At 40.0% G+C, this 27,066-nt stretch overlaps 1 pseudogene across 1 annotated transcript in view; it reads left to right on the plus strand.

The window, feature by feature from the left end:
* The window catches only part of LOC309633821 (F-box/WD repeat-containing protein 12-like), a 28,528-nt pseudogene extending 2,375 nt beyond the window's left edge, over window positions 1-26,153 (plus strand). The window contains exons 2-6 of the transcript in view: window positions 311-420; window positions 8,274-8,437; window positions 8,887-9,003; window positions 11,532-11,737; window positions 26,019-26,153. The product of the transcript in view is annotated as an F-box/WD repeat-containing protein 12-like (transcript). The remainder of the gene's footprint in view (window positions 1-310; window positions 421-8,273; window positions 8,438-8,886; window positions 9,004-11,531; window positions 11,738-26,018) is intronic.
* The last annotated feature ends 913 nt before the right edge of the window (window positions 26,154-27,066 follow it).

The raw sequence follows: 27,066 nt of genomic DNA on the forward strand, positions 1-27,066 counted from the left end.
TCTAAGCCTGTCTCCAGCTCCTTTCTCTATGTTCTGATTAAGGCAACTTACTCATCATCTTTTTCATACTTCTGAATCTTTGCCCAAGCGGATCTTTCTCTCCCTGAAATGCTTCAGCCGTTTTCTTAGAGGATAACTACTCATCCTTCAGGAGTTTATCAGTAGTTACTTCTGAACCCCTTGGCTCCAACTGAGTTGGTCATTCTCTCCTTTGTCATTCATTATTTGGTGTGTTTTATTTGATGGTCTGAATTTGTCTCTAACTCCCCAGGGTGAGTGTTCTTGAGTGCAAGCACTGGGTCTCATTTAGCTCTCTGTCCCCTCCACAGGGCCTGGCAGGCTAGGCACTAATTGCATGTGGACTGACCAGCTACTCTTCTGGGTCTGGAATGAGGCTTCAAGGACCAAGGAACTGTGGAGGTGAGTGGAGGAAGAGCCAGGCCTGCTCAGGAGAGTATCCCTCAAAGGAGAGAGGGGTGTACTTTTCAGCACTCACTGCATTTCTGTTAAGTAGACAAGAAGGGACAATCCACAGCCCTTACCAGCAGGAGACTCCTCCCTAGTTGGGGGTGTGAGACTTTTTTTATAGTATATTGAAATATAAGCGATTTTGTTAATCAAGTGGAGGTTGATGTAGGTGGGGGTACCAAACTCAGGGGCAGAAATGTACAGCAAATTGAATGCAGCTGGCTGATAGACAAATCAATAGACAAATAAACCACTTTTATTTGATTTCAACTTTGGTGTAACAACATAGTTATATAAGCATGTTTGATATTAGAACTTAAATAAAATTCAAAAAATTAAAAGTAGAAAATAAAAAATATTTTAATCATTAAATTATTAAATTTTTCTTTTCTGTTCATTCCTCCTTTGGAACCTGACATCTTTTCTTTTGTCCCAAGAGGTAAGTGTCAGATCTTCTGCCTCTTGCAGAATATAGGACAGACTATATAGCCTTGACTATCAACTAGGAGCTATATTTAGTTTTAGTCTTTCCTGATGGAAAACAACTGTTCACATGAAGTTTCCTCCAAACATGGAGGGAATCTTTGCTTGATGGTTTTTATTTTTAGAATAACTGTGAATTGATATATTTGAGAATTGTGGAATGCCAATCTTGCCATATTTATTTTTCAGTATCATACTGCACTGTTTGTTGCTTTTTATTCATTTTTTTTATTGCTAATAATATTAATTAGAAAAATGATGTTAATCTCTAGTCAATTTTGAAGTAAGGGAACTTTTATTGGATTTCAGTCTTTATCTCTACAATTTGGGGGATGTACTCTAGATAGAACATTCAATTCTGGAAATTGATTTCTCTGTAGATAAGTGGACAAGAGAATGTCTTGCCAAATGTGATTCTCAAAGACATTGTGTCACTAGAAATAAATGAGTTGACTCATAGATTGGTGTAACTATTTGTGGAAGCCCTTGGAGGGCAGTTCTCACAGTTGGAATGGGTAGGATGCCAACCCTAAACCCTAGTCTTTGTTCTCATCTTTAAGCTGGGGTAGGATAAGCTGGGGTAGGAATTTCCCTTTGAGTAACATAAGCAATATATTTCTTTCAGCAGTTCAAAAAATCTCTTGTGCAGCTTATCACCTAACCCCCACATACATACATGTGTTACCATACTGTGTGTACCTCCAGGTTCCTCAAGCAGATTCTTCAGCTGTCTGCAAGCCAAGTCACGAATGGGTTTTCGGTTCATTACTATTTTATAGTTTTTGGTGCTAAACTCTTTTTAGCATACAGTCATTCTTTGGGATGGTATCCTTGACCCATGTTCATAAAAAAAACACTGGGTTTATGTTTCTGGAACTGGGACAACTGCAACAGCATTCCAGGAGCATCGTCACATGCACGTGTCATTTCTAATGTTGTACCTGTCATGGGTACTAGGCCCCAAAACTCTCCAGGCCCATAGGAACTCTTACGGACACAGTAAATGAACATGGTTAACCGGTCATATGTTTTTAATATGTACTCTATAATTCTAATTTAAAACACTGCAAGTTACTTCTTTAAAATGCTTCATGACCTTTTAAATTCTGCCATCTCTTTAACACACTATGTGTTAGATTTTTGGTTAAAAAGAAAATTGCAAATATTTGCTTTTGTTTAAGGTACAAATATTTTTTTTTTGTTTGTGTACAGTAGATTGTTTTGCTGTTAATTGCTATCTGAAAGGTTTTGGTGCCATGGTGTTTTATCACTTGATACATCCTTGTATTTCAGAGGCTTATCTCATACTTTACTCATGTGCACACTTTAGCCTTGTTGACAGTCTGCCCTTTTTTTGGTCAAATCACTTGGTGTTATTTCTTCTGAATATTGGTCATGGTTCCTACTTATGGTTTGATGTATAATGGCCTTAAATATGTAGAAATAGACTTCACTTCCACAAAGAAATGTTATCCCCCCTTTTTCTTAAACCACATTATCTTCTTAGTCTAGCTTTTATTTTCACACTGTTTAGGTTGAGATATGGGTACAAGAAATTTCCCTTTCTGATTATTTCAACTAAAAGAAAATCAACAACATAAGAATGATGATGTGAGGCAGCTGATACTCAGCCTCTTAGTCCAAGAGATAAAAGGGATGGTGAAGGCCACGGTGGAGCTGAAAGCTCATTCTTTTTTTTTTTTTTTTTTTTTTTTTCGGCTGTGCCATGCGGCTTGCAGGATCCTAGCTCCCCGACCAGGGATAGAACCCAGGCCCTCAGCAGTGAAAGCACAGAGTCCTAACCACTGGACCACCAGGGAATTCCCTGAAAGCTCATTCTTGTCTGAAGAGTACTGTTCTGTGTGGCCCCAGATAAATTTTTCCAGGTGAGAATTTGATTTCAGTATAGTTAGATCGTCTTCTTTTACCTAATTAGTATGTGAAATCTCTTGATTTTTAAGTATTGGCAGCTAGTTCACATAGGCCAATCCTATGCAGGCCAGACAAGGTAAACTGGATGCCCATTCTGTCTGCAGGCTGTGAGTATGCTACTTCTGGTAGAAGGAACAGGGTTTCAGTGGGTACAGGAAAACCCATATCCAACATAAGCACTGGATCCTTCACAGTGTGTTAGAAGGTCACTGGTGCCTAGTACAGAGCCTGACACATAGGTGCTCAGTGAGTGTACAGGCTTTGAATGGAGAGAAACTCTTTGTGTTGTACTTATTGGGACCATGGGCTGTGAGCTACTTATTTCCCACCCAGCCTCATTTTTCTCCTCTGTGAGATATGACTGGAGTCCTCTGATGCTGTATCAACTCTGGTGACTGTAAATTTTGAAAGCCTTTGTCCATGAGGCCTCCCTAATCCTCTCCCAGATGTTCACTCTCCTTGTGTTTTACTCCCATGGCACCATAGGCTGCCCCTTCTGAAACTTAGCAATTCTCTCCAGAATTTTAGTTTTACTTATCCTCCTAACCACCAGCTGCGAGTACTCATAGGGCAAGGACCATGTCTCACTCACTTTGGGGTCCACAGACTAGGTGGGGATTCAGTATTCTCCATAGTGTGGATGAGCTAATGTTTTATCTTCAACAACCTTATAAGCGAGTTGCTATCATAGAATTGACAGTAGTTATTGATACATACAAGTTAAGGATGCAGACTCTTGGAAAATGGTGGATTAATGACTTCTGAAAATTTTCTCCTCCGTAAAAGCAATGAGAAAACTGGCATAAATTGTCAAAATCAACTTTTACAGAACTCTGGAAATTAACCAGAGACTTACAGTAGTCTGGGAAATGTTTATTCAAGAAAAAAATGGCTTATTCTCAGTAAGAGCAGCAAGTGTTCACTTGCCCTGTTCCCATAACAACCTTCCAGCTTTGTGTTAGCCTTGAATACCAACAGTTCACAATCACAGTGAAAGCAGGAGCCGCAGTCACTGGAAGGGTAAGAATGGGATGAGAGATTCTTCAAAGCCTTATTCCCAGAGAATTGTCATTGTTCGACCTGTCTGGTGTTTCCTGGAAGAGCTCACGTGTAAGCTGTCTTTATTTTACCTTGCTTGGTGTTCATCCAATGTGAAAAACCTTTACCTTGGGGCATTTGTCAAAACAACTAAAGAGAATTGATTAACTTTTTAATTAGTCTTTAATCAGAGTTGATGAATGATAGTTAAGGAAACAATAGGCTAACCAAAGAGTTTAAAAGGAAAAGCTGGGAATGTGATGTCCTTAGGGGTTTTGGAAAGCTCCAACACATTCCTAGGAATCTAGAAGGCCAAGTGCTTGTGCAGGGCTGTGTGCTAACTCAGGGCAGATATAAAAGGGCTCTAAACTTTTACCTCTGGTTAACCTTGAGGTTCTGTGGAAGCAGGAAGTGAAGACTAAGGCAGAGAAGTCAACTGCCTGGCTGAGTGTTGCACACATGCCCCAACCTGCACATAGAGCCTTTGGCAATGACTAGGAAATTTAGTGGTTCCAGAAATTTAGGAAATCTCTGTCCTCTCATTACTGCACATTAATTTAACTGAGCAGAGACATAAGTGGCCCTACATAACAAAGAATACAGACTTTCAGAGTTACTTCAGAAACTTTTCAGAGTTACTTCACTAAACAAACCAAAAATAATAACGGCAATAATAACAAACTGGGGGTGGGGTGGAATCAGATTTCCAGAGTTCTACATTATGTTATTTAAAATGTTCAGTTTTCAACAGAAGTTATAAGTCATGCAAAGAAATAAAGTGTCGCTAATATGCAGGAAACAAAGCAAACAATAAAGACTGTCCCCAAGGAAGCCCAGGCATCAGACCTACTAGACAAAGACTTTAAATCAACTATTTTAGTATGTGCAAAGAACTAGAGGAAACCACGTGAAAAGAACTGAAGGGAAGTATGAGAACAGTGTCTCATTTAATAGAGAATATTAATAAAGAAAAATTATAAAAAAATAACTAAACAGAAATTATGGAGTAGGAAAGTACAATATCAAATTAAAAATTCAAGAGCAGATTTGAGCAGGCAGAAGAAAGAATCAGTAAACTGGAATATAGGTCAGTTGAGATTATCCAGTCTGAGGAATGCAATGAAGCTGAAGATGAAGAAAAATGAATAGTGCCTAAGAGACCTGTGGGACACCATCAAGCATGCAAGCAACAGATAATAGGGAGTTCCAGATGAGAGGAGAAAGAAAGTAGAAAGTATTTAAAGATATGACTGAAAACTTCCCAAATTTGATGAAAAATGTTAATTTATACATCCAGAAGCTCAGTAAGCTGCAAGTAGGATAAAGTCAAAAGAGTTCCATGTCGAGACACATTATAATCCAACTTGAAAGCCAAAGACAGAATCTTGAAAGCATCAAGAGAGAAGCAACTCATCATGTATGGGACAACCCCAATGAGAGTAACAGTTGATTTCTCATAAAAAACCATGGAGCCCAAAAAGGAGTGTGCTGATATGTTGAAGGTGTGGGAAGAAAAAGATTGTCATCAAGAATTCTATATCCTTTGCTGTGCAAAAGCTTTGAAGTTTCATTAGGTCCCATTTGTTTATTTTTGTTTTTATTTCCATTACTCTAGGAGGTGGATCAAAAAAGATCTTGCTGTGATTTATGTCAAAGAGTGTTCTTCCTATGTTTTCCTCTAAGAGTTTTATAGTGTCCGGTCTTACATTTAGGTCTCGAATCCATTTTGAGTTTATTTTTGTGTATGGTGTTAGGGAGTATTCTAATTTCCTTCTTTTACATGTAGCTGTCCAGTTTTCCTGGCACCACTTATTGAAGAGACTGTCTTTTCTCCATTGTATATCTTTGCCTCCTTTGTCATAGATTAGTTGACCATAGGTGCCTGGGTTTATCTTTGGGCTTTCTTGTTCCATTGATCTATGTTTCTGTTTTTGTGCCAGTACCATATTGTCTTGATTACTGTAGCTTTGTAGTATAGTCTGAAGTCAGGGAGTCTGATTCCTCCAGCTCCGTTTTTTTTTTTTTTTTTTTTTGCACAACAAAGGAAACCATAAACAAGACAAAAAGACAACCTTCAGAATGGGAGAAAATATTTGCAAACGAATCAACGGACAAAGGATTAATCTCCAAAATATATAAACAGCTCATTCAGTGCAATATTAAAGAAACAAACAACCCAATCGAAAAATGGGCAGAAGACCTAAATAGACATTTCTCCAAAGAAGACATACAGATGGCCAAGAAGCACATGAAAAGCTGCTCAACATCACTAATTATTAGAGAAATGCAAATCAAAACTACAATGAGGTATCACCTCACACCAGTTAGAATGGGCATCATCAGAAAATCTACAAACAACAAATGCTGGAGAGGGTGTGGAGAAAAGGGAACCCTCTTGCACTGTTGGTGGGAATGTAAATTGATGCAGCCACTATGGAGAACAATATGGAGGTTCCTTAAAAAACTAAAAATAGAATTACCATATGATCCAGCAATCCCACTACTGGGCATATACCCAGAGAAAACCGTAATTCAAAAAGACACATGCACCCCAATGTTCATTGCAGCACTATTTACAATAGCCAGGTCATGGAACCAACCTAAATGCCCATCAACAGACAAATGGATAAAGAAGATGTGGTACATACATACAATGGAATATTACTCAGCCATAAAAAGGAACGAAATTGAGTCATTTGTTGAGACGTGGATGGATCTAGAGACTGTCCTATAGAGTGAAGTAAGTCAGAAAGAGAAAAACAAATATCGTATATTAACGCATGTATGTGGAACCTAGAAAAATGGTACAGATGAACTGGTTTGCAGGGCAGAAGTTGAGACACAGATGTAGAGAACAAACGTGTGGACACCAAGGGGGGAAAACCGCGGTGGGGTGGGGATGGTGGTGTGCTGAATTGGGCGATTGGGATTGACAGGTATACACTGATGTGTATAAAATTGATGACTGATTATAAATAAATAAACAAATAAATAAATAAATAATTCTATATCTAGCAAAATGAAGGAGAAAATTAAGACATTCCCAGATTAACAAAAGCTCTGAGAATTTGTTGCTAGTAGACTTGCCCTACAAAAAATACTAAAGAGAGTCTTTCAGATTGATATGAAAGGACATTAGACAGGAACTTGAATCCACGTGAAGAAGTAGCACCAGTAAAGTAACCATATGGGTGTATATAAAAGGCAACATAAATGAATTCTTTTGTTTGTAACTCCTTTTTTCCTATGTGATTTAAAGGACAACTGCATAAAACAATAATTGTGACTCTCCATTGGGTACATAATGTATGAAGATGTAATCTGTATGACAATAACAGCATGAATGAGAGGGGCATAAAATGGAGCTACACAGGAGCTAAGTTTTTTGATACTATTAAGTTGATATTAATCAAAACTAGATTGTCATAAATTAAGATTTTTATCCAGTAATCCCCAAGGCAACCACTAAGAACTAAAAGAATATACAGTTGAAGAAATGACAAGGCAATAGGACACAAGAAAATACTTAATACAAAAGAAGGCAGTAATAGAGGAATAGAAGGAAAAATGCATAGAAATAAGCAAAATGACATGTAAAGCCTATCTTATCAGTAGTTGTATTAAATATATATGGATTAAACACTCCAATGAAAAGGCAGAGATTGGCAGAAGGGATTAAAAATATCCAAGTATATGCTGTCTACAATAGACACACTTTAGATTCAAAGATACAGGTTGAAAATAATAGAATGGAAACATATACCATGCAAACAGCAACCAAGAGAGAGCTAGAATGACTATGCTAATATCAGACAAAACAGACTTTAAGACAAAAAGTGTTACTAGGGACAAAGAAGGATATTTTATAATAATAAACAGATCAATCCATCAAGAAGATCTAAAAATTATAAATGTAAATGGACCTAATAACAAAGCAACAAAATGCATGAAGGGCTGACAAAATTGAAGGGAGAAATAGTTCAACAATAGTTGGCGGCTTCAAAAAAATGCAGACTCTTGAGTTCCAGTTGCATGACCAAGGCTGCATGACCCTGGGTTAGTTGTTTAACCTCTCTCTCATGTCTAAAATGGAGATGAGGACCTACCTTATGGGGTTGTTATATAGATTGACTGGAAACACGAAAAGCACCTATTCCCGACATGTGGTGAGCACTCGTTCAGTGTCATATCATTATCCCCATTTAACAGTGGAGGAAACTGAGGCCTACATAGGCAAAGTGAGTTGTCCAAGCTAGTAGATGGTGAAGCTGGGAATCAAAGCTAGGCCTACTGATGCCAAAACACCTTCTAATGACTCCTTTTCTGCCTGGGACTGTGGGTCTTTGTTTCAGGCAGCTGTGTCTGAGACGCTGGTCCTCCTGTAAAGCCTCCCAGACGACCCTGGGCACACAGACATGGAAACAGTACTATCTCTGCTGATCCGAGCTGGAGTTCCGAATGGAATCTGGGTGGCCAGAGAAGGACTTTATCTGCAAAGCCATTGCTGGGCACAAAGGTACGGGGTGGGGAAGGTGGTAACTCTGTGCATTCCCACTCTTTCCCTGGTCAGATCTCTAGGGATTTGGTTTTTCAGCCAATTAGTTGGAAAATGCCACATAATGAGGACATACCCTGCTATGTTCTATACCTGTGTTATCATTTGATCCTCACAGAGATCATTACATCTATTTCAGAGTAGAAAGAAACAGAAACTAAGAGATAAGGATGTTGTAACTGTTGTTCACAGTAACATGGCTGGTGGGTGGTAGGCAGTCCTGGGCATGATGCCCAAACTGTAAGTCTGAAGTCCCAGCTCTTTCTGTCCACCACTGTCCCCAGAATCAGCACCTGTCATGCTCCTGAGAGAGAAGAGGAATGACTTGCCTGCCTCCCCTTCACCAAGTTGAATGTTCACATGCCAGGCGTCCATGTGTGTGCTTAAGGCAAGTCTGTGTTCTCTTTCAGGAGAGATAGATGAGCTGGCCTACATCTCAACCAGAGTACTGGTTTGATGGGCGGGAGAAGTCCGTGGTGTGCACCGTGTCGTCAGATGGCACCGTGTGTGCCTGGGATCTGCAAGAGGTGAGCTGTCCAGGAGGGGGCCAGGAGGAGAAGTGACCAGATGCTGCTATGTCCTCAGTCTTAGCGAGGCCCTTTGCCTTTATTCTCTTTAAGCATCACAGCCAACTTGTGAGGTGAGGAGTGCGAGCCCCATTGTACAGATGAGAAATCTGAGCTGCAGGAGGCTCAGTCGCTGTGCCAGGTCACACTTCAGACTTGAGTCTGATTGATCGCAAATGCCCTTGACTCTCTGCTGTCCTGCCTCAGGGAGATGGGCATTTTTGCAGTGCCTGATGGAGGCTGTTTATGCAAGGGGATGACAGCTGCCATGCCCAGTTCTGTGATGTCCACATTGGAGCCAATGCCAGCCTCTGGGTGGTTTTGCCCAGATAATGCAGCTTTTACTCACCCCACTTGCAAACTTAAGTGTTACAACCTCGATAACTTGATTAGTATTTTGGACTTGGTTGGTACTAATTGTTAAAAAGCTTTCCTATCCATTTTCATATTCTCTGATTGCTCTTTTTTGTTGTTTAAAGGATACAGTTATTTGCATCATATGTCTTTCCTCCATGGTCAGTTTTTCATTTGTTTATCATGTTTTTTTTTTCTTTTCCACGTGCTTTATTTTCCTCATATACAGTGATGTTTGACATTATAATTTCGAGTGAAGGTCTCTGGTGACTGATGGGTGCAGGTGGCTGGTCTCTGTTTCATTGCAGTTGTGTTGCCCTGAAAGAGACCCACCTTAGGCTGTGGACATGAGACCACACAGGCTTAGATGAGGGGCTCTTGGGCAGGAAGAAGACCTGAAGGCTGGGAGGTTCCATAGTTGCCAAAACAAAAAGGTCTTGACTTGCACATAAAGAGCTTTGGTGCTGGGGTGGCAGACCTTTTCTGTAAAGGGCCAGAGAGCAAATATTTTAGGCTTTGCAGACCACGTGGTCCTGTTGCAACTACTTAACTATGTGGCTGAAATGCAGAAGCAGCTGTAGACAAGAAGTAAACAAAAAGGGAGTGGCTGTGTTCCAATAAAACTGTACTTATGGACCCTCACATGTGAGTTTCTTGTTTTTTTCATGTGTCATGAAATATTCTTTGATTTTTTTTTTCTTAACGAAAATACAAAAATGGTTAGTGGGCTGGGTTTGGCTGCAGGCTGTGGTTTGTTGAACTCTAGTGTGGTCCGTTGGTCACAGTGTGGGACTGTTAGACAGGGCTAGACCCCTCTGCACCCATTCTGCCTGGCTTGCCAACCTTAATCCTCTTTGTGAACACATCTCCAATCTTATTTTATTTTTAGAAAGCTCAGTCATTTTGTTGGAGTCATGCAGTATGTAGCCTGTTTCTGCGCTCTGTTCCCCTGGTTGCTACTTTCTATTCTGAAATGGGAAGGGGAGTTTCACTGCTTCTTTGCCCACTTCCATACTACTAGCCACTGGTGAATAATGTGTATTCTCCGAGACCTAGTTGACATGACCCAGTCACCGGTGCCAAGTTCCTACTAGTAATAGTCTTGTTAGCTGTTTAAGCAACAGAAATCAACTGTTGATTTGTTGATGTGAGGGGGAAGAAAGAAAAGAATGGAAGAATACTGGGATATCATGATTGGAAAAAGATCATGCTAACATGATAACACCTGATAGAAAAAGAACCATAATAACTCCAAATTGGAAAGAAACCCCATGTGGCAACTCTGAGAAACTCAGAAACAGTAATTAGAGGATTGGTTCTCTGATGCCCTATCCTAATGTGCCGTGGGCCTGCTGGACCCGGGCTCTTTACCTCGCTGTTGTAGCTTTCAGAATCCTGGGAGAGACCATGTATCTGGGAATCAGCCCATCTCGGACCAGTCATTTTCCTCTGTGCTAATGGCCGTGACAGGGCATGGGCCTTCGCCAGGCCTGGCCCGCGGTGGCACTGCTGGGTACACCACTGGGAAGGGCATGTTCTGAGCAGGGCAGTTGCAGATATGCAACAGAAACTGTTTACAACCACAAGGCTGAATTAGCTTATCTGTAAACCTGGGTTCCTTGGGGACCAAGTGAGACGTTCCACGTGGAAGTTCACTTTATGCAGCCCTGCAAAGCCCAGGTCCTGAGTACAGCCCAGGTCCCCAGCACAGCCTGGGTCCCAAGCACAGCCCAGATCCCGGGCAGGGTGGGTAGTGTTGGGTCCTGCCTCCCTGCCCAGCCTTCTTCAGTTGAGCCATAGGTAACCACTGGGAGTGCTTCAGACATCCTGTGCCCAGTGCACATGAAGAACCCCACCCTCAATCCCCCTGCAATGGCACCAACCCCAGGCAGTCTCAACACCCACGCTCAGCCACTGCTCTCCTCCAGGACACACCTGTCTCCTCTCTGGTGGAACATTGCTTCTGTGTTGTGTTCCCTACCATGCTGTGCGGCCTGTGAGGATGGGCATCATATCCTTTACACCTACATGTCCCCAGTGTGCACTGGGTGATGGTCGAATGAATGAAAATAATAAGTGTTTAGGAAATAAATGGGCCCTATGTGAGTTGTTACATTAATTTTGTTGTTGCCTAGGGCACGGAGATCTGTCGAGCCCTCTACAGCCTGCAGCTCTGGTGAATTTGGTGACTTACCCTCAGCGGCAACTGGTTGTCACCGTGGACGAGCAGGGACTGATCAAAGTATGGAAAGCAGAGAACGGGTGTGAGCAAGCCTCCTGCCTGCCTACATACTCGTCTTCATTGGAGGCCTGTGACTTTCCAGAAGGCCCCCTCCTGCTGGTGAGTGACCCAGCTCTCAGGAACCTCTGCTGTTTCCCAGGGTCTGTGGACCTGGCACCAGACCACTGTGCCAGGTGGCACTTCAAGCCAGGCCCTCCACATGGCAGATCAAGTGACCACATAATTCTGCTCGGTCCCCCAAGCTCCTCCTTACCTGCCATGTGGAGGGCAGACTCCTCATCCCCCTTCGGCTCTAGTGTGCCACAGCCTGTTCCTTGGCCCCATCTCTGCAGCCTCTCACCCTTTCAGAGTGAGGTCCAGCCCTGTGGGCTGCCTGTGTTTTCTTGTCCACGGGCCCCTGCTTTCCTGTCTCCTGGTCCTACTCATAGTCTTTCTTCCCCTTGCAGTTCCTTCTCACTACTGCATTCTCACCCTTCTTTCCCCCTTTTCAAGTCTCCACGAGGGCCCAACTCAAAGGAAAACTGAGGCATGTTCGACAGAATGCAAGCATTTGCCTCAGATGATGAAGGCCTTCTGCTGCCAGGACATTTGTTTTAGAGGTGATTCTTGGGCATTGGGAGGGAGCATTTGGCCAGAGAGAAATGGCAAAAGTGGGTGTTAGCTGGCAGATTGAGGAAGTAGCTTTCACCTGGGGGCAGTATCCTCCTCCTGGAGGGAAGGAGGTCTTTGCAAGTGTGGGCAAACTGGCATCCCAAATATCAAGATGAGCAGACATCCAGGAACAGTTTCATATGTAAACAGAACTAACTCTGTAAAAGAACTAAGCTCGTAAACAAAAAAAGTAAAACCTGATGAAACAGATTTCACATAAACAACTCTAGTTGTTTAAAGAAGACTTTGGAATAAGTGTAATTAACATCTCCAGAGCAATTTGAGAATATATTGTGTAGGTGAAGAGGAAGCCACTAAGTTTCTCTCCTGGGACTGGTAGAGCACATGATTCACACATACTTGTCAGTGAAGGACAATTAGAAAAATTAGAATATATATCAAGTCAGAGAGCTAAAAAGAGCAAACGGTTTCTAGGCCAAGATTCAGAAGATGGCAGAAATCAAAGTGCTGAGCCTAACAATGGGGCTGCTTTTGCCCTGGAGATGTTTACTACAAAGCTAAGGGGCTGAGCAGAGCTTAATAGCCAAGTAGACAAAAGTTGGACTGCAGGGCCACCAAGGAATGGAGCCCTGTGAATCCTCTTAGGTTGGGTGGGTTATCAAGTTTCAGCCTAAGAGTGAGGGTGGTCTGAAAGTAAACAGTCCCTGAACTGGCTGCAGCTGCCCAGTTACTGGCTGGGAGTAAATGAAAATCCTTTCTGGAGAAGGTTAACAACTCCCAAGGCCTCTCTTTTCAAATACAGTGTTCAGCACTCACTTAGAGATAAGTAGGCACATGAGGTAAGATGATATGAACTACCCAAGGCAATCTACAGATTCAGTGCAATCCCTATCAAACTACCATTGGCATTTTTCACAGAATTAGAGCAAAGTTTTTTTAAAATTACATGGAAATACAAAAGACCCCGAATAGCCAAAGCAATCTTGAGAAAGCAAAATGGAGCTGGAGGAATCAGACTCCCTGACTGCAGACTATACTACAAAGCTACAGTAATCAAAACAGTATGGTACTGGCACAAAAACAGAAATATATATCAATGGAATAAGTTAGAAAGCCCAGAAATAAACTCACGCTCCTATGATCAATTAATCTATGACAAGGGAGGAAAGAATACACAGTGGAGAAAAAGCAGTCTCTTTGATGTGTGGTGCTGGGAAAACTGGACAGCTACATGTAAAAGAATGAAATTAGAACATTCTCTAACACCATACACAAAAATAAACTGGAAATGGATCAAAGACCTAAATGTAAGGCCAGACACTATAAAACTCTTAGAGAAAAACATAGGCAGAACATTCTTTGACATAGACTGAAGCAATATCGTTTTTGACCCACCTCCTAGAGTAATGAAAATAAAAACAAAAATAAACAAATGTGACCTAATTAAACTTAAAAGCTTCTGGACAGCAAAGGAAACCATCAACAAAACAAAAAGATACCCATAGAACGGGAGAGAATATTTGCAAATAATGCAACTGACAAGGGGTTAATCTCCAAAATATACAAACAGCTCATGGAGCTCTATGTCAAAAAAACAAACAACCCAATCAAAAAATGGGCAGAAGATCTAAACAGACAGTTCTCCAAAGAAGATATACAGATAGCCAAAAAGCATATGAAAAGATGCTCAGCATCACTAATTATCAGAGAAATGCAAATCAAAACTACAATGAGGTATCACCTTGCACCTGTCAGAATGGCCATCATCAAAAAGTCTACAAACAGTAAGTGCTAGAGAGGGTGTGGAGAAAAGGGAACCCTCCTACACTGTTGGTGGGACTGTAAATTGGTACAACCACTATGGAGAACAATATGGAGGTTCCTTAAAAAACTGAAAATAGAGCTACCATATGATCCACCAATCCCACTCCTGGGCATATAGCTGGAGAAAACCATAATCCGAAAGGATACATACGCCCCTGTGTTCATTGCAGCACTATTTACAATGGCCAGGACATGGAAGCAACCTAAATGTCCATCAACAGAGGGATGGATAAAGAAGATGTGGTACATATATACAATGGAATATTACTCAGCCATAAAAAAAGAATGAAATAATGCCATTTGCAGCAAAATGGATGCTAAAACCTAAAGATTATCATACTAAGTCAAGTAAGTCAGACAAAGACAAATACCATATGATATCACTCATATGTGGAATCTAATTAAAAAAAAAAGATACAAATGAACCCATTTACAAAACAGAAGCAGACTTAATAGATATCAAAAACAAACTTATGGTTACCTAAGGGGAAACGTGGTGGGGAGGGATAAATCAGGAGCTTTGGACGAATACACACACTACTATATATAAGATAGATAACAAGAACCTACTGTATAGCACAGGGAACTTTACCCAATATTCTGTGATAACCTGTATGAGAAAAGAATGTAAAAAAGAACGAATATATGTATATGTATAACTGAATCACTTTGCTGTACAGCTGAAACTAACACAATGTTGTAAGTCAACTATACTCCATAAAAAAGAAAAAAAGATAACATGAACTAGAACCTGCAGGATAAACAGCTGACAATGTCAGTAGAGCCCCAGGGGATTTGGATATTGTAGTTAATAGACACAAACACTAGCACACCTGTGGTTGCCATGCTCAAGGAGATAAATTTCAACAGAGAACTTAAAGCCGTGAAAAATGACATACAGATTTGGAAAAGAACCAAGTAGAAAGAAATTCTGGAGTAGCAAAACTGAATAACAAACGTTAGGACTCAGCGGATGAATTTAATAGCAGAGTGGACAGTTGAATCCCACAAAAGTCTGGGGTGGGTGGGGGGAGCTTTTGGGCCACTGGCAGTGTTCTTAACTTCGGTGGTGACATGAATATTTACTTTGTAAAAATGTACTGAGCTCTTATGTTTATGTCTTGTGCAATTTTCTATGTGTATTATATACATCAATTAAGAAGTTAAGAGTATGAAAGAATTAGTGAACTGGAAGATAAAAGTAATTATCTACAATGGAATGGGGAGACGAGGAGTGGTAAATGTGGAAGAGAGGCTGAGAGATGGAGACCAGTGCTTCTCAGACTTGAATGGGATGTGACTCACCTGTGGATCTTGTTTAAATGAAGATTCTGATTCAGTGGATCCCTGGGGATGCCTGAGATGCTGAGTTTTTAGAAGCTTCTTGAGAATATTGATGCTATCAGGTCATAGACCACACTTTGAATGGCGAGGCCATAAAGAATCCATGAAAAAATTTTAGTATTTTTTTATTTTATATCCTAGGAGTAGGTGAGGCAGGGACGCATAGGAAACATTTGAAGAGATGATGGTAGATATTTTTCCAAAATAGACTAAGGACAGTACTCCATGGAATCAAGAAGGCCCTGCAAACCCCAAGCAGGGTAAATAAAAATAAATCTGCATATAGACCCATCAGAGTGAACTGAGATAACTGAAGACTAAGAAAAATGTATTTAATAGCAGCGAGAGGAAGTAAAATGACCTTCGTGTAATACTAATGAGACTTCTTCAGGCAGAGGGAAAATGATCACAGACGAAATGTCAGAGAAGCAGGAAAGATCGATGAGCAGCAACAGTGGTAAATATGAGGAAATCTAAATATTGACTGTATAAAACAGCAACAACAATGCCTTGTGGACTTTAAACTATATGTAGAAATAAAATGCATGACTTTAGCATTTAGGCTAGGGGAGGTTTATGAGGAACTAAAAGGTCTAAGCTCCTTGAATTGTCGGAGAAGATTAAATGTACCAATTAGCAGTATACTTTATAAGGCAGGCTGCAAATAGTAATCTCTCGTCTAACTCCTAGAAGAATAGTATACAGCATATAGCTTCTAAATCATAAGAGGAAGATGAATGTGTCTTGTGGTTGCACCATAGGGGGCAGGATCAACCTGACCCAAAATGTGGCTTGGTTATTGTTGACTGAAAAAAAAAAAATGCACAACCTAAAAGTTGAGAGTTATGTTTTATTGGGTGGACTTTCTGAGGACTTCAGGCCCGGGACATGGCATCTCAGATGACATTGCAGAAACTGTTCCGAAGAGGCAAGGGTGGGGAGCCAGGATATATAGGAGATTCTCAACAAAAGACCAGGTAGTCAGAACATCAAAAGATTACTGTTAATAAAAGAAAACCAGATTTCTCAAGTTATGGAATTTAGCACTTTTCTATGTTGGGGAAGATGCAAGAGCCTGGGCTCACTGAAATCATTCCTTTGATATGCACCTTCAATATCTGGGGCCAGTATCCTGTGTATTCTTATCCTGAGTTTCCTCAGGGTACACTGGCAGAACCAGGGGGTGTGGCAGTGGCTGAGGGTTTGGCAGTGAGCAGCCCGTTTGTCTACATCCTGGGTTCCCTTAGGGCTCACCCTCCGGTGGCTGTAATATGATGGCTTGATGGCTGCAACATCCTTTGTTTACTGATATGGCAGGCAACATTTTAGTTCTCATTATCAAGACTGATGATGCCACACATGCAGCGAGTGGGAGTGAAAAGGTCCATTTTTCACATAATGAGACTTTGCTGGGAGAGCAGGGTGGGCTCCCAGGAGGCAGCTCTGGAAATGGCCTGAGGAAGCAGGGAGGAGTTACTGACTCTGGCTTTCCCTGTGGTTTGGGAGGTGGGGTTCTTACCCTGGGCCAGGGTTTACTGGTGTGAATTCTCTGCAGGTGCCCCTTTCTTATCAGCTTGCCCTGGGGTAAGAGAGGGGGGTGGTCCTTAAAGGCTATCAGCTGTCAAACATCAAAAATGGAGTAAGTTATTATGATGCATTTCTGATGTTTGATGACTGACAGGTGCATGTTTCATTTCCCCGAACCTGAACTTGTATAAGTAGGCCATATGGTCCTCTGTGAGGCCTGCGTTCTAAATTGGCAGATGAAGGGAAGTTCTCTTGAATGACTTGCTCAAGAGCTTGGTGTTGTGTGTTTTTAAAGTGAAATGAGAGTCTTGGTCACTGTTGGTAATGTCTGGGTCTCCAAAGGGGATAGGAGTGCGTGCTATGTGCAGACATGTGTGACTATCATTTATATTTGGGGTGTTTGGGGGGCAAGAGGTCCTGAGGTCTTCCTCCCAAACGGGAAAGCTTGGATGAGAATTTAGTTTCTGCATTGGCTGGCCACATGGCCATGCCACTGGCAATGGCCAAAGAGTGTAAACATGCTGGTTGTTTGCTGGGGCATCAAGGGCTAAGGTGACTGAGATGACAGCCTGAAGGTCAACCATTTGTGTGGACTGTTGTGTCTGTCCTTTATCAGGGACACCTGGTAAGGTACGGGCAGCAGCAGTGCTCTGGTGGGCTGTGTGGCATGGGACAGTGTCAGTGCTGTCTACACCACGAGAGACTTCCCTTTCTTGTCTACTCAGAGGGTAGCCTGCTCTAGTGTCATTGCCTGTGGCAAGGGTCTGAGGACAACAGGAAGCTACTTCCTCCTGCACCAGATGGCCAGGCCTGCCTTCCTCCTGAAGATGTCATTTCTGTCTTAGCAAGGAGGCTTCAGTGGCTGTGTGGAGCCTGCAGGATGCTACCTCCACGTCCCAAGGCATAATACGTACCTGGGAACAGAGAGTCACCTGTGATCTGAACCTGAACCTGTGATCACCTCTGTCACCGCTAGGGCCCAGATGTAGCCTGCAGCTTTCACTTTGATGGTGCGTTGTGCGGGGCTGAGGTCGGTAGGTTTTGTATCAGAAGCACTGATTTTCTTGAGGTTGCCCTGTCGGAGGATGGGGCAGGATCAACCCCCTACACAAAATTTGGCTCAGATTTGGAGACTGCTGACTTTACACATGCACCAGTGGGGTAAGGAAAAGGGTATCCCCCCAAAATTCAGGTCTACCCAGAGCCTCAGAATGTGACCTTCTTTGGAAACGGTGCTGCTGCGATGTATTTTATTTATTTATTTATTTATTTATTTATTTATTTATTTATTTATTTAACATCTTTATTGGAGTATAATTGCTTTACAATGGTGTGTTAGTTTATGCTTTATAACAAAGTGAATCAGCTATACATACACATATACCCCCATATCTCCTCCCTCTTGCATCTCCCTGCCACCCTCCCTATTCTGCGATGTATTTAGTTAAGGATCTCAAGATGAAATCATCCTGGATTTAGTCTGGGCCTTTAATCTAACGGTATCTTGCTAAGAAGAGGAGAGGGCACAGAGACACACACAGAGAAGCCATGTGCAGATGCCGCAGACATTGGAGTGTGCTGTTACATGCCAAGGAAAGCACTAGAACCTTCAGAGGAAGCAGAGCCCTGCTGGTACCTTGACTTTGGGCCTCTAGCCTCCAGAACTGTGAGGGAGTAAATTTTTGTTTTTTTAAGCCACCCTGTTTTGTTACTTCAGCCCTAGGAAATTAATACAAGACTCATCTAAAACAGAACACTTAAGGAGGATGGAATTAAAAGGATGGGAAAATGATAGGCGTTGGAGATGCCAACCAGAAGCAAGCTCACACAGCTGGTAATGTTAGACGAGAAGACCGGAAGATCAAAGTTTTTACTAGATCTTAGGGGTCATTTCAAAATAATAATTTGATCAGCCTCCCAGAAGGATACAGCGAGGCTAATTTTGAATGCACTTTAAAGTATGGCCTAAAATATATATGGAACAAAAATGTGTGGAATTTCAAGGAGAAATGGTTAAAGTTGCAAGCATCACGAGAAATTTCTGTTACCTGGCTAAAGAGTGATGATCTGGGCGGGCCCACTTTAATTCCATGAGTGCTTCAAAGGCAGAGAGTTTTCTCTGACTGGTCACAGAAGAGGAAGTCAGAGACTCACGGGTGCGGGGGCCTCACGTGCTGGCTGCCAGGCTGTCGGTGGGCCTGAGGACAAGAATAGTCTCTGCCACCAGCCAGCAGGCAGGGAAACCTTAGTTCTGTAGCCACAATGTCCTGGACTGCCAACAACCTGAATGGGGCCCCAATGAGAACCCAGCACCTTGACGCCTTGGCTTAGCTTTGTGTGACTTCGTCTCACGGGTTATTGGGAAGATGATCTACATATAGGTCTGTGGCTCATTTCAAGTTAAATTATATTTGTGTGCATGGTCAGCGTCAGGGTTCATTTTTATTTACAAATGGGTATCCAGAATTTGTAGGAAAGACCATCCTTTCTTCATCAAATTATATCATCACCTTCGTTTGTCAAAATATCAAATGACTGTATGTGTTATATGTGTTATATGTTGAACATGTGGGTCAGTCTCCACTGATCTGTTTGTCTGTCCTCATGACAGTAACACAGGGTCTTGTTTCCCGCAGATTACAGTTAAGTCGTGACCTCCAGCATTTTCTTTTTTGGAAAATATATCCATTTCCATAAAATTTGTCAAGTCAGCTTGGAAATTTCTACAAAACTGCTTACTGGGACTTTGATTACTTTGAATCTATAGATTGATTTGGGGATAACTGACATCTTAATGTTTAGTCTTCTAAGCCATGAACATGGCATATATGACCCCATTTATATAGGCCTTCATTTATTTCTCTCAACAAAGTTTTGTAGGTTTAAGTGAACAGGGCTTGCACATATTTTGTTAAAATTATTCATAAGTATTTTTATACGATTTAAATGTTATTTTAAAATTTGATTTTCCAATATTTTCTTTGCTAGTATACAGCATAGATAGAAATACATAAATAATTGTATGATCAAGCCACCCAAGATGGCTCTTCTCTTGCTCGCTGTACAACCCCTGCCCGACCAGTCCTCCTTCATCTACACACTACTCACATCACCAACCTTCCCTCCTAATACATACTTGCCCCCGGCCCCAGCTAGTGATTGTTCTAATCTTTAGATCAGAGCACCTCCACGGTGATAGCTTATCAAAGGTGATAGCTTATCAAAGGGACGGTGAGGGACGTGCCCCTCTGCTTGTTTCCCTGGTAACCGATGAGCCAACCTGATGTCAATTCCCCCTATAACCGGTGACCTCCCCGAGCCCTGGGAGCAAAGACTACTACCATGTCCTGCCCGCTGTCTGCCGCACACCGTGGAGTGTTGCTCCAGGACATGTAAGCTCCTCCATCCATTAAACCACTGATGTCTATGTCGCTCACTTCAGGCTCTTTCTTCGGTCTCGAGGCTGGGCAAGTGCAGGGCTTGCAGGCCTGTAGGGTGCAACGCAACAGTAATAGATAGGGGTATGTATAGTTTTGTATTTACAAAAAAATTTCTGTGTATACTATATGTAGCATATGTAGAAATCATTTGTGTATAAATATAAATAGAAATGCATTCGATTTTTGTATATTGACCCGTATTCAACTGCCTTGCTAAATTTACATATTAATTCTTTGTGTGTGTGTGTGTGTGTGTTTTGAGCACTTAGAGTAAATCTAATTTCTTTTTTTTTATAAACATCTTTATTGGAGCATAATTACAAGGTGTTAGTTTCTGCTGTATAACAAAGTGAATCAGCTATATGTATACATATATCCCCATTTCCCCTCTCTCTTGCATCTCCCTCCCACCCTCCCCATCCCACCGCTCTAGGTGGTCACAAAGCACCGAGCTGATCTCCCCGTGTAATCCAGCTGCTTCCCACTAGCTATCTATTTTACATTTGGTAGTGTATATATGTCCATGCCACTCTCTCACTTCGTCCCAGCTTATCCTTCCCCCTCCCCATGTCCTCAAGTCCATTCTCTACATCTGCGTCTTTATTCCTGTCCTGCCCCTAGGTTCTTCAGAACCTTTTTTTTTTTTTCTTAGATTCCATATATATGTGTTACCATATGGTATTTGTTTTTCTCTTTCTGACTTACTTCACTCTGTATGACAGACTCTAGGTCCATCCACCTCACTACAAATAACTCAGTTTTGTTTCTTTTTATGGCTGAGTAATATTCCATTGTATATATGTGCCACATCTTCTTTATCCATTCATCTGTTGATGGACACTTAGGTTGCTTCCATGTCCTAGCTATTGTAAATAAAGCTGCAATGAACATTGTGGTACATGACTCTTTTTGAATTATGGTTTTCTCAGGGTACCTGCCAAATAGTGGGATTGCTGGGTCATATGGTAGTTCTATTTTTAGTTTTTTAAGGAACCTCCGTACTGTTCTCCATAGTGGCTATATCAATTTACATTCCCACCAACAGTGCAAGAGTGTTCCCTTTTCTCCACACCCTCTCCAGCATTTATTGTTTGTAGATTTTTTGATGATGGCCATTGTGACCGGTGTGAGATGATATCTCATTGTCGTTTTGATTTGCATTTCTCTAATAATTAATGATGTTGAGCATTCTTTCATGTGTTTGTTGGCAATCTGTGTATCTTCTTTGGAGAAATGTCTATTTAGGTCTCTGACCATTCTTGGATTGGGTTGTTTGTTTTTTTGATATTGAGCTGCATGAGCTGCTTGTAAATTTTGGAGATTAATCAATCCTTTGTCAGTTGCTTCATTTGAAAATATTTTCTCCCATTCTGAGGGTTGTCTTTTGGTCTTGTTTATGGTTTCCTTTGCTGTGCAAAAGCTTTTAACTTTAATTAGGTCCCATTTGTTTATTTTTGTTTTTATTTCCATTTCTCTAGGAGGTGGGTCAAAAAGGATCTTGCTGTGATTTATGTCATGGAGTGTTCTGCCTATGTTTTCCTCTAAGAGTTTCATAGTATCTGGCCTTCCATTTAGGTCTTTAATCCATTTTCAGTTTATTTTCATGTATGGTGTTAGGGAGCATTCTAATTTCATGCTTTTACATGTAGCTGTCCATTTTTCCCAGCACCACTTATTGAAGAGGCTGTCTTTTCTCCACTGTATATGCTTGCCTCCTTTATCAAAGATAAGGTGACCATATGTGCCTGGGTTTATCTCTGGGCTGTCTATCCTGTTCCATTGATCTATATTTCTGTTTTTGTGCCAGTACCATACTGTCTTGATTACTGTAGCTTTGTAGTATAGTCTGAAGTCAGGGAGCCTGATTCCTCCAGCTCCGTTTTTCTTTCCCAAGATTGCTTTGGCTATTCAGGGTCTTTTGAGTCTCCATACAAATTGTGAGATTTTTTTGTTCTAGTTCTGTGAAAAATGCCAGTGGTAGTTTGATAAGGATTGCATTGACTCTGTAGATTGCTTTGGGTAGTAGAGTCATTTTCACAGTGTTGATTCTTCCAGTCCAAGAACATGATATATCTCGAGTAATATAATTATATATGTATGTATTATATATATAATATATTAGAGTTAGATATATTTATAAATATAAAATATATCATAATTATGTTATTTATATAATAAATATAAAATAAATACATTTATATTATAATTATATATATATAAATATATTATATAATATATATATTTTTTATATATAAAAATATATATACTTTGTGGTATAAAATTGGTTAAAGCAGTCAGAAAATAACTACCCATAAGGAATAGATTTATAATTTAACTACATTAAAATGTAAAAGTTCTGTACATTAAAACACTATTTAAAAATTGAAAGATAAAGTAATGAGTGTCAGAGAATATTTTCTAAAGTTATAAACAATAAAGCATTAAAATGTATATACATATATATTTTTTTAAATTTAAACATATAATTTTAAATCTCTGATTCAATAGGAAGGCAGGCAATGTATAGAAAATAGGTGGTGCTTCATAATAGAGAAAATAAAAATGGCCAAAAAGATATGAAAATTTACTTAAAATCATTATTATTCAAGGAAGTGCATATTAAACTATGGTGAGATACCACTCTATCCCCTCAGACTGGCAAACATTAAAAACCTTTAGAATTATGAGTGTTGTTGAGGATATGTCACAACAAGAACTCATTCAGCACTGGAGGCAGTGCATATTAATCCGTCCCTTTGGAAAACAAGTTGTTATTAAATGGTAAAGTGGTGATATTCCTATCACCACCCCTAGGAATATATAACTTTGAGAAGCTCATGCACACATGAACCATGACAGTATGAACAAGATTGTTCATAAAAGCAAGCATAGTAGTCCCAAATTAGAAACAACCCAAGTATTCATAAATAGTAAAATGGATAAATATGCTGCAGTAGAGTCATACAATGGAAATATTCTACAGAAATGCAAGTAAACAAACTAGAGCTCCATACAACAACATTGATGAATCTTACAAAAGGTTGAACAGAAGAAGGCATAAAAAAGTAAATCTGTGATTCCATAGATTCCATTTATATGCAACTCAGAAATAAGCAAAACTAACTTGTATTGTTTAGAGATGTAAACATAGGAGATAAAATCATAAAGCAAAGCAGAGAAATGATCACTATGACAATCAAGATTGTGATTGCACATAAACTGGAGCAAGAGGGTTTTGATCATGAAAGAACACTCATATTCTTTTTGGGGACCTGCAATTTTTAATTTCTTAAGCTGAGTAGTAATTACATTAGTGTTTGCTTTATAATACTTTGTTAAATTGTACATCTATGTTTTGTTTGCTTTTGCACATACATTGTGTTTAACAATAAAAATTTTTAAATTATATATTACTTATATGTTGTAAAAAGATTTACCACAAAATTCAACAGTTTAAGTAGGCAAATACTTATTATCTCACACATTTTCTGAAGGCCAGGCCTTTGTGAGTGTCTTAGCCGGGTGGCCTTGGGGTCAAGCCATTGGCCAGGGCTGTAGTCATATGGCTTGACTGGGGCCGGAGGATCCACTTCCATGAAAGTTCACACACATGTCTGTTGGTTGGGGGCCTCAGCTCCTTACCATGTGGGCCACTTCACAGGGCTGCTTGAGTTTCCTTACCACATGACAGCTGACTTCCTCCAGAGTGAATGATTCAAGAGAGAAAGAGAAGAGAGCAATGCCTTTCATAACCTAGTATCAGAAGTCAAACATTGTCAATTTGCCACATTCTATTCATTAAAAGGAAGTCATTAAAGTCCAGTCCATGATGAAGATAGAGGAATTAAACTCCATCTCTTCAAGGGAATGGTATCAGAGTATTTGTGGACATATTTTAAATCACCATAAATTTTATCAGAAGTCTACTATAAACAAATTCAATGTAGAGTACCTATATTAGGAAAAGTATTTGCAACATATAGGAAAGCAAAATGACTTAATCTATTATAAATGAGGATAAGAACTCAATATACACACTGAAAAAAGACATGAAAAAATTCTAATGAGCATATAAGAGGAAAAATATAAACATTGCTAGTGAAAATGAAAATCTGAGTTTTTACAGCTTTTCTGGAAGAAATGTCACGTATATTGTATATTAGTGTGGAGACTTAAACCACTTAATATACGAAGAATTTATTTCTTTAAAAGGGAATAAAGACACAGACCTACTAGAGAATGGACTTGAGGATACGGGGAGGGGGAAGGGTAAGCTGGGACAAAGTGAGAGAGTGGCATGGACATATAAACACTACCAAACGTAAAATAGATAGCTAGTGGGAAGCAGCCGCATAGCACAGGGAGATCAGCTCGGTGCTTTGTGACCACCTAGAGGGGTGGGATAGGGAGGGTAGGAGGGAGGGAGATGCAAGAGGGAAGAGATATGGGGACATATGTATATGTATAACTGATTCACTTTGTTATAAAGCAGAAACTAACACACCACTGTAAAGCTATTATACTCCAATAAAGATGTTTTAAAAAAAAGGGACCAATATGTATAAAATATGTATGGAGATGTTTATTTTACATTATTTGTAGAAGAAAAAATCTGAAACAAATGGAATGACCAATAAGTACAGAAATGTTTGAATACATTATGACACATCCATGATGTGAAAACATTTTTAAAACTTTCTATTGACAAATAGTGTACATACAGAAAAGTGCAATATTGCATGCATAAAGCCCAAAGAAATATCACTATCTGGTCATACTCATGATACCAGCATTCTAATCAAGAAAGAGAACAATGCCAGAACCCCCAAAGCCCTCTCAGCTTCCTTGTAGTCTCAAACTTCTCTGAGTAACCACTATCCTGACATCTGAGAACATAGATTAATGTTGCTTTTTTTGGTACTTTGCATGCGTGAAATCATATAGTATGTTATGTGGTATATTATATAGTTGACGCTTGAACAACACTGCTTTGAACTGTGGGTTCACTTATATGTGGGTATTTTTCAATAGTAAATAGTATAGTACTACACAGTCGGTGGTTGGTTGAATCTGCAGATGCAGAGGAACCAGGGATATGGAGAGTTGACTATAAGTTATACATGGCTTAACTCCCATGTTGTTCAAGGGTCAACTGTAGTTTTATTTTCCTTTGTATTCTATTTGTCAGATTCATCCATACTACATGTAGTTATAGGTAATTGATTCTCATTGCTGCATAGTACTTTATTGTGTCTCAACTCATTTATCCACAACAGTTTTAACAGGTATTTAGTTTCCAGCTTGGGACTATTATGATTAGTGCTATGAATATTCTAGTACATGTCTTTTGGTAAATAAATGTGCATATTTCTGATAGATATATACCTAGGAGCAGAATTGCTGGGTCATAGGATATGCATGTGTTTGGCTTTAGTAGACTCTGCCAAGCAGTATTCCAAAGTGGTTGGACCAATTTATGCTCCCAGTAAGAGTGTATGAGATTTACTGTTGGTCCACATTCATACCAACACTTGCTTTTTCCATGTTTTAGATTTCAGCTTTTGGATGTGTGTCATGAAGTGGTTCTCATAGATTTTCTTCTAGAAGCCTAATTGTTTTTTCTTCACATTTAGGTATGCAATCCATATGGAATTGATTTTTATGTATGGTATGAGGTAAGTGTCAGGTCACACTTATTTTTTCATATGGATATTCAATTGACCCAGCACCACTTATTGAAAAGATCCATCTTTACCATACTATTTTGATGATGATATATATATATATATGATATATATTTTTCGTATAGTTTGAAATCAGGGACCGTGATACCTCCAACTTTTGTTTTCTTATCAAGGCTGTTTTGACTATTTGGGTCTTTTGTGTGGAAAGATACACTGTGTTCATGAATTGGAAGAATTAATATTGGTAAAAATGACCATACTACCCAAGGCAATCTGCAGATTCAGTGCAATCCCTTTCAAAATACCAACAGCATTTTTCACAGAACTGCAATAAATTATTCTAAAATGTGTATGAAAACACAGAAGACACAGAATAATCAAAACAATCTTGACAAAGAAGAACAAAGCTGGAGGTATCATGCTCCCTGATCTTAAACTATACTACAAAGCTACAGTCATCAAAACAGTATGGTACTGGCACAAAAATAGATACATAAATCGTTAGAACAGAATAGAGAGCCCAGAATTAAACCCACACTTATATGGGCAATTCCTCTATGCCAAAGTAGGCAAAAATATACAATGGGGAAAAGATAGTGTCTTCACTAATTGGTGTTGGATAAACTGGACAGCTCCACAAAAAAGAATCAAACTGGACTACTTTCTCACACCATAAAAAAAAAAAAAAACCAAAAAACTCAAAATGGATTAAAGCCTCAAACGTAAGACCTGAAAACATAAAACATCTAGAAAAACATAGTCAGTACACTCTTTGACATTGGTCTTAGCAATATTTTTTTGGATATGTGTCTTCAGGCAAGGGAAACAAAAGCAAAAATAAACAAATGGGACTACATCAAACCAAAAAGCTTTTGTATAGCAAAGGAAACTTTTAACAAAATGAAAAAAACAGCATGCTGAATAGGAGAAGGTATTTGCAAATGATATCCAATAAGGGGTTAATACCCAAAGTATACAAAGAACTCATATAACCCAA

Source organism: Balaenoptera borealis (genome assembly GCF_965194805.1).
Source record: "Balaenoptera borealis genome assembly, chromosome: 8".
Classification (NCBI taxonomy): Eukaryota; Metazoa; Chordata; class Mammalia; order Artiodactyla; family Balaenopteridae; genus Balaenoptera; species Balaenoptera borealis.